This window comes from Dama dama, chromosome 15, assembly GCF_033118175.1.
Source record: "Dama dama isolate Ldn47 chromosome 15, ASM3311817v1, whole genome shotgun sequence".
Classification (NCBI taxonomy): domain Eukaryota; kingdom Metazoa; phylum Chordata; class Mammalia; order Artiodactyla; family Cervidae; genus Dama; species Dama dama.
The window spans coordinates 7,300,054-7,315,134 of NC_083695.1; the positions used below are offsets into that span (position 1 = coordinate 7,300,054).

A 15,081-nucleotide genomic window follows, 5' to 3' on the forward strand; every position below is an offset into this window, starting at 1 on the left:
AAAGTTTAAGGTGTAATAGAAAAGGAAAAAGGAGAATGTTTAATGGATTTAGGTCCAGAGTAATGAAGAGAGTAGGCAGATATCTAAACTTTAAAAAGGAAAATGTCTCTTTTTGTTTTGAGATGAAGATGGTAGAGTAAGTAATGGTAATGACACTGGAGAATTTTGAGGTGGAAGGGGAAGCTTTTTTTTCTTTTTTTTAAATTTGACTGTGCCAGGCCTTCGTTGCAGCGTGTGGGATCTAGCTCCCAGACCAGGGATCGAAATCAGGCTCCCTGAATTGGAAGTGCAGTCTCAACCACTAGCCAACCAGGGAAGTCTGGGGAATTTTTGAAAGTTCAAATCAAATTGCTTCTTTCTCTTCTTACAGGGGTAGGAAGCAAGGCCATGATGGAAAATGGGATTGGCCCTTGGAGGAGAGTGAAAAACAAACCAAGCAGACATTATGGAGTGTGGTATACAAATACTGCAGAACAATTTCAAAAAAATGACTGTTGAGAAGAAAGGTTGTTTATCTGAGATTAGATACAGACATGGTAGTTAGCCAATACACTACAGGAAGAGAAGGGATCAGAGGAAACACGGACATAAAGCACAGAGTTAGTGGGAGGGAAGGGGTGGCAAATGCAAAAAGAGGTTAAGTCTTCATGGGAAAGGTCAAGGTCCCTCGCAGCACCATGAGTGAGGGACACTGAGAAAGACAGAAAATACAGTTATTGAAATTGAAGAATTTGAGGAATTGTCAATTTACACAAACATTCTAACTGAAACAGTGGCGGCTGAATGTGAGTGCACATGCCATCCACCTGTGCCCTTTACAACAGCATAAAGGCCCCCACTTCTGATCTTAGGGCTTTCTCTGGGCTAAAGGTATACAAGCTTCTCAAAAGTTTATTCATTAGTGTGTGTTACCTTGGTTTGTTGTTTATCTGCACCTCTGTGTTTAGACCTTGGAATGCATCTGCTCATTCATTCTGGATGATCTGGTCCTGATTCCAATATCTCTTTCTGCTAAGTAGGTCTCTCCCCTCCCCAGCCTCTAGCTTACATGCAGGGAAAAACAGCATTGGTGCGATGCTACAGTATCCTAGATAGATGATAAAAACAGTGGATAAGAACCAAAAGCATTCAAGAAATATGGAGGATTGCTCTAGAGATGAGCAGAAGCTGGTTCTAAAGAATGACTAGCAAAAACAAATTGGCATGGACTTAAATGGAGAATGGTGAAAGAGTATAGAAACTTAGATTGGGTTAAAATTATGTTGTCCTCTCCTGGTGTCTGAAAATACATGCAAATTTCCACATATATCTTTTCTTACATAGTCAAAACTTTAGTACATAGTCCTTTCACTTTAAACAAGAGTCACATTTTGTCTCATCAAGATAAACAGAATCTGGAAAACCATTTAAAGGTAAATGATACATAAAACTTATTTATAAAGTAATAATTTGGATGAAATTAAAATGAACTTGTTCATTAAAATGAACAAGCAGGGATTTCCCTGGTAGTCCAATGGTTAAGACTTCACACTTCAAATGCAGTGTGAGCTTGTTTGATCCCTGCTCCAGAAACAGATCTCACAAGCCAAGGGGTGTGGACAAAAAAAAAAAAAAAGAGAGAGAGAGAGAGAGAAATAAATACAAGGAAATAGTTACAAGCTTTGTAAAGGTGTTCAAAAAGTTGTTTGTGTTTTATTTTTTTAACAGGAACAAGCAAATTCTATATCCACCTCTACAGAGGCTCCACACCAACCTTTCTAAAATCTTTCTCTGATCATTTCCCTGCCCTCCTTCAAAGATCTCCAACAACATTCCATGGCTTATAAGAGTCAGCCCCCTTAGAGAGTGCAGAGTAACTCATATCCTAGAGTCCTAGGACAGTCCCATTGGTAACAGCTGTATTGTCATAATTAGCGATAGCTTCCTTCTCACTCTAAAAGACATTCCAGGTAAGAAAATAAATCACATGGTCACCACACATTTAAGGATTTTGATATCTTTTCCAAACCCACCTTTTCAGCCTCATATGCTGATATTCTTCAAAAGTCCTTCAGATGTAGGGACTATTTTGTAACTTGTGAACACAGTACTTCCACATCTGTGTTCCTTTTAATGCACAGTGTTCACTCTTTCTACTGCCCTCGTGATTCTTTCCAGCCCTTAACCCCATTTTCATTTATCTATCCAATGCATGAAAACTTACTCTTCAAATCCTGGAGCAGCAGACACCTTCACTGGAAGGGCTTCTCAAAGCTTTAGTTGAAAGGGTCAGAAACCAGATGTCATTCTTGACCTTTCTGTCTCACTCTCCTTTCCCTTCTTCACTCCACCAAAAAATCTTGTAAATTTTACCTTTATTTATGGGGGGTGCAAGTCCTGACACCCTTGCCTCAATCAAAACAGCTCTGAAGAACTATTTTCGCTTGCTATAGCTACAGTAACAAAGTACCACAAACAAAACAGCACAAACAGGGGAAACATATTGTCCCACAAGTATGTTGTCAAGATGTGAAAGGTAGGTTCTTTCTGAAGTCTTTGAGGAAGAATCTGTTCCATGATTCTAGTGGTTTGCTGGCAATCTTTGGGGTCCTTTGGTTTCTTCTGCATCATGTGATCTCTGCCTTCATCTTCATATAACTTTCTCCTCATGTGCATATTTGTATCCAGCTTTTCCCTTTTTATAGACATGAGTAATATGGGATTACAAACCTTCCCCAAGGCTTCCCCAGTGGGTCAGCAGTAAAAAAATCTTCCTGCAGTGGAGGAGATGCAGGTTCGATCCTTGGGTTGGGAAGATCCCCTAGAGAAGGGCATGGCAACCCATTCCAGTATTCTTGCTGGGAAAATATCATGGACAGAGGAGCCTGGCAGTTTATAGTCCATAGGGTTACAAAGAATTGGATATGACTGAAGTGACTGAGCATGCACACCATTCTAGTATGACCTCATCTTTAATTAATTAAAACTGCAGGGATGATATTTTCGATTAGAGTCACACCCTGACGTACTATTACGGTTAGGACATCAACATATACATATAGAGGATACAATCCAACCCATAATATCATCCTTATATTAATTACTAATTACTACTTCCTAAATGACAAATCTAGTCTTCCCTAGTGGCTCAGTGCTGAAGAATCTGCCTGCTGTGCAGGAAAAGCAAGAGACATGGGTTCAATCCCTGGGTTGGGAAGATAGCCTGGAGGAGAAAATGGCACCACATTCTAGTATTCTTGCCTGGAAAATCCCAAGGACAGAGGAGACTGGTGGGCTACAGCCCTCATGGTTGCAAAGAGTCAGACATGACTGAAGTGACTGAGCATGCACGCATGTAATATGACAAATATATATCTTAGTATTTGTTTCCCAAAAATTCAACATAAGACAAATCACCACCAATAATAATGATGTTTGTGGAACATAAAATAATATATAGATAACATATCAAATACAAACACAAATACTGTATCAAATAAAATACAAATATTGATAAATATATCAGATGAAAATATTGCATCAAATATATAATTTTATTTTTAGGCTTTCAATAAAAATTTGCCAGATATCTGCAGTACTCCAGGAATTGTCTTAATATTTAGAGAAATCAATGGATAACAAATAGACAAGGCCTTTACTAACAGTTTATATTTTAGTGAGTAAGAGACAATAAACCAGTATACTAATTAATTATAATGTCTTGCACCAAATTGAAATAAAGTGATGTATTAGTAAATGATAGGATGGTTACATTATACTAAAGTAGTAATTAGCTTTTTCTAAGTAGTATTAAATACATCATTAGAAAATAATAATTATTAGCAGTTAATATGAATCAGTAATTAGTCATTACTGAATTACTTTCTTGTAAGGTGATATTTAAATCTGGAATCTAAAGAGCAAGAAGGAAGCCAGGCAAAAGGAGCTTTTATAGAGAGAGCAGCTACAGTAAAGGCTTGCCAATAGAATGAGCCTGTCACGTATAAGGAAGAAAAATAAAGCCAGTGTTTCTGGAGAGTGGTGGGGGAGAGACAAAGTAGACAGAACTGAGGCTGGAGAGAAATGAAGGACTTGTCTCAGATGGGCATCAATTAGCAGGTTAAAGAAATCAGACACTAATCTAAATATGATATTAGTAGCTGGGAGTATTGAAGTTTCAGCTTCAGCATCAATCCTTCCATTGAATATTCAGGACTGATTTCCTTTAGGATTGACTGATTGGATCTCCTTGCTGTCCAAGGGACTCTCAAGAGTCTTCTCCAACACCACAGTTCAAAAGTATCAATTCTTCAGCCCTCAGCTTTCTTTATAGTCCAACTCTCACATCCATACATGACTACTGGAAAAACCATAGCTTTACCTAGACCGACCTTTGTTGGCAATGCTAAAGGAAATCAATCCTGAATATTCATTAGAACGACTAATGCTGAAGCTGAAATTTCAATACTTTGGCCACCTGATGCAAGGAACTGACTCCCTGGAAAAGACCCTGATGCTGGGAAAGATTGAAGGCAGAAGGAGAAGGGGATAACAGAGATGGTTGGATGGCATCACCGACTCGATGGACATGAGTTTGAGCAAGCTCCAGGAATTGGTGATGGACAGGGAGGCCTGGCGTGCTGCAGTCCATGGATTCGCAGAGTCGGACACAACTGAGCAACTGAACTCACTGAGCTGGGAGTAATATAGTCTGCCTTACTTTTATACATAATAATGGGTTAATGACAAGAGCTGCAAAAATGGAAACAGGAAGACCTGTGGAGGCCTTTTTGCAATAACCTAGCCCAGCAATCTTACTAGCCTAGTAACCTTTCCTGGATGATATCAATGGATGGAAAGATGTAAGTGAATCCACTTACAGAAAGTGTCAAAGCTACACTTAACAGGAGTCAGCATGACTTGCTGATAGATTGAATGTAGGGGTGAGGAAATGAGATGAATTGAGATTAATTCATTAACTGGTCAATTTGGTGGGTAGTGGTACCAATTACTGACTTGAAGACCAGAGGAAAAGCAGGATCTCTGGGAATGGATTAAAATTCTTCGTTGGCCATGGTATGTTACAGATACAAATTGGATAGTAAAATAAATATATCAAGTGTTAGTATTTGATATATGAGTCTAGAGTTCTGGGAAGTGGTCTTGGCTGGAGATATAGGTTTGGGAGGTATTTGTATATAAAAAAAAGTACTTAAAGCCTTGCATTTGGAATGAGATCACCTACGAAGGGAATATAGTGAGAGAAGCCCTCAGGCGCTCCAGGATTTAGAGGATAATTGTTCATAAAATTAAAACATCAAAAATGAATTTGCCAACATGTAAGGTCTTTGACAATGTCTGTTGAGTGCTGGAGATGGAAGTTCTATCAAATGGGATGGAAGACAGAAATTGAAAACGAGAAAGCAAAGATGGTATAAACTCCAAGTTTTAAATGGTATAAGAAAGTGGAGTGGTAGTTAAAAAGGCATGTAGGAGGGTCAAAGAAAAATTATGTGTTGTTTTTTATTTTTTAAGATGGCATCACTGATGGCATTGATGTCTACTAGATTACTGGGGGCAGAATGCACAGATGTAGAAGAGGTAACAATTTCAGGATGAGCTTTTTTACAGTGTGGAAATAGGTATTCTTTGTCTGTCATAAGCTGATGCATTTATATTGAATTTCAGATTTTAGAATTTTTATTTCTGAAATTTACCCATCGACAGTTTTAAAAATTTCTCTGTCACCATGGTGACAGTTATAAACACAAGACCTTAGTATCTAACTTGAGTTTCCATACCCAATTTCTCTCCTCATTATAAGGCATGTACCAGTTAGCAACCTGCCAGGAAACAGAAGGCACACAGAAATGGGACTCTTTGAAGAAGTTTGAATGCTGTTAGAAACCTGGGGGATAGAGAAGCAAAGGGGCGAAGCAAGTATTCTTTGGTAGTTTTTGTTGTTGTTGTTCTTTATGATAAAAGATATAAAAGGATGGAAGTATGTTTATATACTCACAGTAATGATCTAATGAAAGAAGAGAAATTGTTAGGAGGGAGAAATAAAAATTCCAGAAGTAGAGTTCCTGATAAGTTGAGCAAGAACAGAGCACAGAGCACATGTGAAGGGGTTTGTATTTTATAGGAACAAGAATACTTCATCTATAATGTGGCAAATTAAGCACCAAGCCATTTCTTCTTTCTGAGCACACAACTGTATTTTCTGTTTGTCTTGGGTATAGATAGGACCATACGATTAGTTTCCACAAAAGGATCATAGCAATAAATAAAATGCTGCATCTGAACTAAAGCTGTTAAGTCTGCTCTATCGCTTCTCTCTTGCCTCTGTGGTGACCACAGAGGCCATGTGTTGAAAATGGTCTCCAACAGGAATGTGACCTGAATCTCTAAAATATTGCTGGAAGGAAAGATGCCCAGGAAAGCCACACTGGAAGGGTGCTATTGGACTTACTTTGCATGATAGCATGATACATAGCCTTTCACATGGGAAATGATTGCAAGACTGGAGTTCTTTCTCTTATTTGTCAAGCTACATTAGTAAATATGCAAAGGATAAGACAAATGGTATACCTTGGGATTCAAATGGCTTGGTAGCCTTCATAGACAGCAGATGGGGACAGTTACTAAATCTGTGTTATTGAAAAACCTGAAGCAAGTTTAATAAGTCAAGAAAGCTGCAAAGGAGAGCTGGTAATGGACGCTTGAGGAGGACAGTAGCATAAATATGGTGAATGAGAAAGTGAGCATCCTGGAGTTTAGTAGGATTGCCAGATAGTGGAAAAGTCATATTTGAAATTCGAGTTCACAAATTGAAAGTCTCTAGCATTGCTTGTAAGACAACCTACTTTGAAGCATTAAAATAAATAAACAAATAAACACAAGTTTGTCCTAGAATTCCTGGTGGCTCAGTTGTAAAGAATCCACTGGTGATGCAGGAGACCTGGGTTGGGAAGATCCCCTGGAGAAGGAAATGGCAACCTGTTCCAGTATTCTTGCCTGGGAAATCCCATGAACAGAGGATTAAATGAACAGGCTTCATTTAGTTACACGTTAATGAAAAAAGAAGATATTGTAAGATGAAAGGATCGGATAACTCAGGTGGACCAAAGGAAAGGTCAAGAAAGGCAGATCAGATCCGGGAACACTGGCCTTTGTTGTTATAAGTAGCCTTGGGGGAATACGAGGGAATCTCAAAGGAGAGAAAGTAGTGCAGCCAGTCTGAAATATCTGCTGAAGACCTTAACTCCTCCAGACATTTCCTATGCTCTGTCACTTCCCTCATATTAAGCCTGCCAACCCCACTCTGCTCTTCATTGCTAATTAACTTTCTATATAACAAACCTTCCCAAGATGGTCTAATAACTCCTTGATTGACAGAGCTGATGTAGAAAATTTCTTTGTGTTTTTCAGTACCAACAATTCTATCTTGAAGAAGTACTCAGAGACACTTTCTTGGGAGAACATTTCTTGGGGATTACAGCATCTCCAGTTTGCTGAATAACACCACATGCCAGCAGTTCCCTGAGTAGGTCACAAATACCACTCTATACAATCCTCCCTGTAAACCTGTGAAGTTAGTATTGATTTTCATGTCCTCATTTATACATGAGAAAAATGAAGGCTTACGGGGGTTAAGAGATTTGTCCAGTGATAAAGTATTAGAAATTGGAAGAATGAGATTCCACCCCCTACAACTGATGACAGAACCAGGTGATTTTCCAAAGCTTTAATATGGATGCACCAACCCATGTTCCACCAGCTCTTAAACAGTCCAAGCCCAGATCAACCCAACTCCAAACTTTGTGGTTCCAGATTCTGTTTCATCTCTGACTTTAGCTCTCTTTGAGCAATTTGGGCATTTTTTAAAATAGAGAAATGAGTGGGGGGAAAAAAAAAAAAGTAGCTCACTAACTCCTGATTGAGGGCTTTTTGGTAAGAGGCTCAGCACTTAATTTTTCATTATGTCACTACTCTGAGGCCAGCAAAGGGGCTGTGGGCAGTGGGAAGCATGCAAGAAAAATTGTGCTTCCACCGGCATCTCCACAAAAATAAATGAAACTTTAACCTTGAAAAAATCATTAAAAAACACAGAAGATGCTGATATTATTCTTATCTCCCTATTTCATTCCCCTAGCAAGTTCCTCTAAAATTTAAAAAAGAAAAACTGCTTATGAAGGGTTTTTTCTTTTAATAAGGAAGCTATATTTAATTTATGTGGGCTTACTTTTTAGTCAAAATACACTTAAGTCTCCTACTCAATCATCTTCTCACTACTTAAAAGCAATTAACTTTGTTATGTCAATTTTAATGTAAAATAATTTGCTCTAGAATGATTTTGTTTCTTGAAAATTAACTAGAAAATCAGGTGTTATGAGCCCACCTGTAAGTCTTCTGTCAAGCATACTTCAATAAAGTGAAATTTTCAAGGATTTTTGGTGAACAAAGTTTGCCAAAATTAAAATTGACATTATGACCTTAATAACCACCTATGTAAACAATTCACAAAGAAACCCAGAGGGATGGGATGGGGAGGGAGTTGGGAGGGGGGTTCAGGATGGGGACACATGTGCACCCATGGCAGATTCAAGTCACTGTATGGCAAAACCAACACAATGTTGTAAAGTAAATAAATAATTTAAATTAAAAAAAGAAAAAGAAAAACAATGGCACTATCAAATGTTTCCTCTAGTTCTGGCACCGTCTCCTATCAAATATTTTAATCTTGAAAGAGCTAAGATTTCAATACTACCTTTCCTATTCTGTCTTCCATTATCTATAATTCTTTTCATCCATTCATGTCCTCTGATGTACATTTTTTAGAAACTGAACTATAGCTGATTTATAATATCGTATTAGTTTCAGGTATATAGCACAGTGATTCAGATGTATATATATGTGTACATACATATTCAGATATATATTTGTATATGATTCAGATTCTTTTCCTTTATAGGTTATTACAAAATACTGAGTATAGTTCCCTGTGCTATACAGTAGGTCCTTAGTGGTTGTCTATTTTACATAGACATATGTTAATGTTACATATGTTAATCCTAAACTCCTAATTTATTTCTTCCCTGGTTGTTTTACATTTATCAAGTTAATTTTTGTGACTGGTGTAAGGTAAGGATCCAGTTTTATTCTGGTGTGTGTGGCTATCAACTTTTCTCAGTACCATTTATTGAAGAGATTATCTTTTCCCAATTAAGTTTTCTTGGCTCCTTTACCAAATATCAGTTGACCATATACGTGTGGATTTATGAGTGGGCTTTTGCATCTGTTTCTTTGGTCTATGTGTCTGTGTTCATGCCAGCAACATGCTGTTTTTATTGCCATAGCTTTGTAACATAGTGTGAAATTGGGAAGTGTGATACCTCCTACTTTGTTCTTTCTCGAGATTGCTCTGGTAATTTGGAGTCTTTTTTGGTTCCAAGTGTTTCTCAGGTGGCTCAGTGGTAAAGAGTCCATCTGCAGATTTTTGGAGCTGGGAGTTGGAATAGGAGCTTGCTCCGTCCACTCCACGCATCGACTTGGTATTGCAGTACTTCCAGGAACGGTGCACCAAAAAAAATTAAAAAAAAAAAAAAAGAGTCCATCTGCAATGCAGGAGGCACAGGAGATGTGGGTTCAATCCCTGGTTTGGGAAGATTCCCTGAAGAAGGGCATGGCAATCCACTCCAGTATTCTCGCCTGGAGAATACCATGGACGGAGGAGCCTGGCACGCTATAGTCCATGGCGTCGCAAAGATGACACAACTGAAGTGGCTTGGCATACACACACAAAAATAGTTCAAGGGCTATCAGTAGTGGAACAGCATAATCTCAGCTTCCCAAGATAGATCTTCACTTGCTGCCTTATCTCTCATCGTTTCTTTTCCAAGCACCCCATGCTTTAAAAATAAACTGTTTCCTGACTCAATGTGTCTCTTATGATTTTCCTTCTGCTTGCATGCCATCTGTAGCATTTCAGATTTCCTTCAAAGCCTGTCTAATAATCCACCAGTTCCTTTCTTCCTTACCCAATTCCTCTCAATCAGTAGGGAATGAAGGCAATTAACTTGTAAATGGAAAAGTGAATGTTTGGTAAACAAATATTTGCTAGGTCATGCAGAGACAATTGAACACAGAAAGTGGAACGCTCTGAGCTTCTCTCACCACACATAGCCCACATTTTTTGTAGATATCTCTGGTAATATCTCTGGTAGGCCCTCTTTCTAAATTCTTCTGAGGCAGTTAGGGGGAAAGGCAGAGTTTCTTCTTGAGTCTTTTGGGTCTTGATTGTTTTCAGCTTGAAAAAATATGCTTTCCAAAGAGACAGTTTGGGGTGGCAAATTTTGCTCCACCATCAGTGGCATTAATTACGTTCATAAGCCTATGTATCCATTACCACTGTCTATGTCCAAAACTTTTTCATTATTTTCAACACACATAAACTCAGTATTCATTAAATAATAATTAGTTTTTCTTTCCTTACAGACTTTGATAATCTTATTCTGCTCTCTGTTTCTATGAATTTTCCTATTCTGCAGACCTCATGTAAGTGAAACTATTTAACATTTGTTTATGTCTGGCTTATTTCACTTGTTTAGTTGCTAGGTTGTGTATGACTCTTTTGCAACCCCGTGGACTGTAGCCTGCCAGGCTCCTCTGTCCAGGAGATTTCCCAGGCAAGAATCCTGGAGAGGGTTGCCATTTCCTTCTCCAGGGGATCTTCCCAACCCAGGGAAGATCAAACCTATGTCTCCTACACTGGCAGGCAGATTCTTTACCACTGACCCAACAGGGAAGCTCTTATTTCACTTAGTGTAATGTTTTCAGGGTTCATCTGTATTGTAGCATATGTCAAAGTTTTTCCCTTTTTATAACTTAATAGTAGTGTATTCTATGTATACGCTACAACTTGTTTATCCATTCATCTGTTGATGAACACACAGGGCCCACATTTGGCTGTTGTGAACATTACTGCAGTGAACATGATTGCACAGATATCTGTTCTCGTCTGTGCTTTCAATTATTTTGGATATATACCTATATTGACGAAAAATGAATCAATCAATCTGAGAAAGAAATGGAAACTTTCCTTTGAGCCAAATTTGAGGATTATAATCCAGGAAATGCCTCTCAGGACACTATGAGAACTGTTCTACCCGTTAGAACTCAAGGCACAGTTATGTAAGTCTTTTGAGTAGGGAGGTGTACATTAAATGATGTGTTACTGACAGCTTACATAATCCAGATCTAAGCCCTGAGTGACCCCTTATAAAATCAAGAAGGAATGTTATTATTTTTTTTTATTTATCTTTTAAAATGTTTGGCTGCGCTGGGTCTTCATTGCTGCATGTGGGCTTTCTCTAGTCATGAGGATCCAGGGCTGCTCTTCAGTTGCAAAGTGTAGGCTTCTCATTGTGGTTGCTTCTCATTCGTATTGTAGATCATGGGCTCTAGGGTTATGAGGGCTTCAGCAGTTAAGCGTGGGCTCAATTGCCCTGTGGCATGTGGAACCTTCCTGGTGCAGGGATTGAGCCCATGTCCCCTGCATTGGCAGGCAGATTCAGGAATGTTATTTTTAAGGAGCTATCTTATTGATTCTAGGAAAACGTTGGTCTTTATGATTAAGCAGGTGTCTCTGCAGTGGGAGGTTTTGTCCACACATAATGCAGATACACAATGCAGTCAGGGGAGAAAAGAGGCCAAAGGGCAGAGAAGATTTTGCTTAAATTTTTCTTCTCTTGCCATAAAATATGAATTTTATTTCACACCTAGGAGTATAGGAGTATATTGCTGAGTCAATATGGCAATTTGATGTTTAACTTTTAAAGAAATTGCCAACCTGTTTTCCATAGTGGCTACACCATTTTACAAGTGAAAACAAAAACATTAAAACATTTTTTCTAATTGATACATGCATTTCAAACTCAAAGTTTGCTTTCTTGTACTGATTGTTTACAATACTCCTAGAATCATGAAAATATGTTATTTGATTTGACCTCCTGTTCTCAAAGAGGATGGATAAAAATACATATTTTAAAGTGTTAATACACTGATAGTTTATAATTTTATTGATAATAACATGGAGATAACTACAGGAATCCCAAAGTAGCTAAAGTAACTACATAAAATGCATATTTAGTAAACTATATGATGTATGGATAATGAATACACAAAATGGCATAAACATATCCAATGACTCAAAACAAATAACAATCTGAACATTGGATGTGTCTTGAAAAAGATATTGTTGAAAGTCACAAAACTCCACGTAACTTTTGTTATATATAGGTTCAGTTCAGTTCAGTCGCTCAGTCACGTCCGACTCTTTGCAACCTCATGAACCACAGTACGCCAGGCCTCCCTGGCCATCACCAACTCCCGGAGTCCACCCAAACTCATGTCCATCGAGTCAATGATGCCATCCAACCTTCTCATACTCTTTCATCCCCTTCTCCTCCTGCCCTCAATCCCTCCCAGCATCAGGGTCTTTTCAAATGAGTCAGCTCTTCACATCAGGTGGCCAAAGTATTGGAGTTTCAGCTTCAGCATCAGTCCTTCCAATGAACACCCAGGACTGATCTCCTTAAGAATGGACTGGTTGGATCTCCTTGCAGTCCAAGGGATGCTCAAGAGTCTTCTCCAACACCACAGTTCAAAAGCATCAATTCTTCGGCACTCAACTTTCTTTATAGTCCAACTGTCATATCCATACATGACTACTGGAAAAACCATAGGCTTGACTAGACGGACCTTTGTTGACAAAGTAATGTCTCAGCAACCTCTGTCTAGGTTGGTCATAACTTTCCTTCCAAGGAGTAAGCGTCTTTTAATTTCATGGTTTCAGTCACTATCTGCAGTGCTTTTGGAGCCCAGAAAAATAAAGTCAGTCACTGTGTCCACTGTTTCTCCATCTATTTGCCATGAAGTGATGGGATGAGATGCCGTGATCTTTGTTTTCTGAATGTTGAGCTTTAAGCCAACTTTTTCACTCTCCTCTTTCACTTTCGTCAAGAGGCTCTTTAGTTCTTCACTTTCTGCCATGAGGGTGGTGTCATCTGCATATCTGAGGTTATTGATATTTCTCCTGGCAATCTTGATTCCAGCTTGTGCTTCATCCACCCCAGAATACATCTCATGATGTATTCTGCATATAAGTTAAATAAGCAGGGTGACAATATACAGCCTTGATGTACTCCTTTTCCTATTTGGAACCAGTCTGTTGTTCCATGTCCAGTTCTAACTGTTGCTTCCTGACCTGCATACAGGTTTCTCAAAAGGCAGGTCAGGTGGTCTGGTATTCCCACCTCTTTCAGAATTTTCCACAGTTTATTGTGATCCACACAGTCAAAGGCTTTGACATAAGTCAACAAAGCAGAAGTAAATGTTTTTCTGGAACTCTCTTGCTTTTTCAATGATCCAGCAGATGTTGGCAATTTGATCTCTGGTTCCTCTGCCTTTTTCAAACCAACTTGTTATATAGGTTAGCAAATTTTAATAAACTGAGAAATGCACAGTGTTAAACATTCTGTAATTTTCTTCCAATTAGGTCAATTTATATCTTTTCTTATACAAAATGAGGTATTATGTTCATTCTGATATAATAGAGCATAAGAAGACATTCAGTCTCATTAATTGTGGGTCTAATTAATTTTAGTTGCATTGTCATAGTTAAATGAGAAGTCAGAATATTTTAATTAAATGATAGTATCATGGGCTTTTTTTATGCTGCACTTTCTGACTTTAAAATATTCTAACATATTATTGAATGTAATTTTTTAAAATTAAAACATTAGTATCTTGACTCTCCAAGAATAAATATTAAAATACTAAAAATGTACTGTCTAAGTCATCAGTCCTATGCCACTGTCCTATGCCATTGAGATATAATAACAAAATTATCTTTTATATTATCTTCAGAGGTCAGTATGAGCAAATTATTCACATATGCTTAAGAAGTTTGAATATTTTGAATTCAGAATGTCACAAGGACTAATTTACTGTAAAGTCTCCTCCTTCAATAAGTAGAAAGCATTTACACTGCTTAAAAAACATTTCCAACTGCTTAACTATCTCTAAAGACTGTAGATGGCTGTGTACTCAATAACTTACAGCTATAGCCACTGGTGACTTTTGCTTCCAGACTTGAACTTGCCCTGGTACTAAGCCCATCTTAGTCAGTAAGGAGGCTGCTTCAGTAATCCTGGGCCCACCAACTAGAAGAGTCTGAATTAGTCTGCTATCAGTCTGGTATCTGAATCACTAAGGATGAGCCCTGGGTTTTCATGTACAGTCAAAGGGTTCCCTGATTCCCTAATCCTGACAAACTAGCTCCAGCAACTAATTGAATTTCTCCAAAAGCACTTCTGTGTTCCATAACGAGCTGACACTTTGCCCAGCTTCCTAGTTGAAACCCTGTTTTGTTTGTAGTTGAAAAAAAATGGAAAGGTGCATAAGCTGTTATAAGTAGTATATGTAATTGTTTCAACCACATGGATCTAGTTCTTCTCAACTGACCCTTTTCTTGACTTTATAAACTTCAAAATGAAAGTAATACTTTCACATAAAGCCAAGGAGAAAGGATTTAGCTGACAATTATTGTATCCTGACTGTCACTGAACCCAAGCTTGTACTGCTCACCACACAACAGGCCAATAAGTTGAAGGACATCAGGCTTCTTTTATACTAGAAGTGGAGGGGTGTGGCTGGTTGTCACAAACGGGTCTTGGTGCTAGAATCCTTTGTTTTTGCATCTGTCCATGTAGGTCTGGTCACAATGTTTCTATAAATCTCCAATAAGACACATATTATTCTCTGTTCTGCAACTTTTTATTTCTATATGAATGGAAAAGTGTTATCCTTTTAAAGCTTAGAACCTTGAGAAGGGGGTATCCTATAGACAACATTCTTTCACAAAAGGTGCAGAGCCAGCATAACCAAGAAGACAAGAGAGAATAAGGGTTAGAGCTAAAAAAATAGATTAAGCATGGAGTCAGGATTTTTTCTTCTCTGTGACATCGCCAGTAAGTGTATCTCTTCAGAACAATGTCCAAAAGGGAGATTAATTATTTATGCCACTCTCTTCTATCCAGT

General features: G+C 38.2%; 1 pseudogene; it reads left to right on the forward strand.

Annotated features, from left to right (window-relative positions):
- The first annotated feature begins 9,406 nt into the window (after window positions 1-9,406).
- LOC133070811 (U2 spliceosomal RNA) lies at window positions 9,407-9,567 on the forward strand (annotated as a pseudogene).
- Window positions 9,568-15,081: the final 5,514 nt, after the last annotated feature.